The sequence below is a fragment of the Echinops telfairi genome, unplaced genomic scaffold (assembly GCF_000313985.2).
Source record: "Echinops telfairi isolate 266 unplaced genomic scaffold, ASM31398v2 ScPeMD7_8;HRSCAF=38, whole genome shotgun sequence".
NCBI lineage: Eukaryota > Metazoa > Chordata > Mammalia > Afrosoricida > Tenrecidae > Echinops > Echinops telfairi.
Genome location: NW_022103905.1, coordinates 18,671,884 through 18,673,041, shown reverse-complemented (window position 1 = coordinate 18,673,041; position 1,158 = coordinate 18,671,884).

The window sequence follows — 1,158 nt, the reverse complement described above, 5'->3', positions numbered from 1 at the left end:
GAAAGAAAATGTTTTGAAAATGATGGTGGCAACAAATGTCCAAATGTGCTTGACACAATGGATGCATGTGTGCATTGTGATAAGAGCTGTATGAGTCACCAATAAAATGATTATTTTTCAAAAGTAACAAAAAAGAATGGGGGCTGTAATTGCTAATGTCGAAAGGGTCTCGGCTGAAGGCAGAGAATACCAGGAAGACTGTTCCTTATGTTTGGTTGGCTATGCAAAGGCGTTCAACCGTGTGGACGATAATAAACGATGCATAAGGTTGAGAAGAATGTGAATTCTAGAACATTAAACTGGCTCACTGCACTTGGACCAAGAGGCCATCTTTGGAACAGAGCAAAGGGACGCTGTGCGGTTTAAGATCAAGAAAGGTGTGCTTTGGGGTTGTATCCTTTCACTATATTTATTCAAGCTGTATGCTGAGCAAATAGTTGTGGATGCATGCCCTGCCTTAGTTGGCCAGTTGTTTGAAAGTCCATGTTCTCTCTGTGCTGCCCACCTTCCTCGAGGGCGAAGGGCCATTACATGGCTGGGGCGGGTGAGTGGCTGTTGCTGGCTGTGATAAGGGAGGGGCTCCCTGGTTTTGATAGAGATTGTTAACCAGTGATCTTATTTTCAGCCCATACCTACATTTGGTAGTACCTGGTGTCTTGAATTCTGAAACCTTTCAGGTATCTCTCATTGGTAGATAGATTTGAGATTCCTAGGTCTACTAAGTCATGTGTGACTTCTCCTATCTGTTTTTCAATTTCTAAAATTTTTTCACGGTAATCACTTTTCTTTCTTTCTCTCTTTGACCTAAGGGAACAGTCCTACAATTGTCCCTTTCCACAACATGAACGGTGCACCCTCTGTTACCTCCAGAATACATACATTCACCAATTATTGTTTTTCTTTATTCACTTCAAAGTTCATTGCAGACAGCAGTATAATTCAACACAAAACACCTATATTAAATCTCATTAAATCTCCCTGTGGGTTGACATTGAGTCGATGCCTACCCTGTAGGACAGGGTAGAACTACCTCTGTGGGTGTGTTAGTCTCGGTAGACTAAAGAAACAAATCCAGGGAGACTCATATGTGTAAAAGAGAGAGTTTTATATAAAGGGTAATCATACATTAAGAAGTATCCCAACCCAGTCCAATACAAG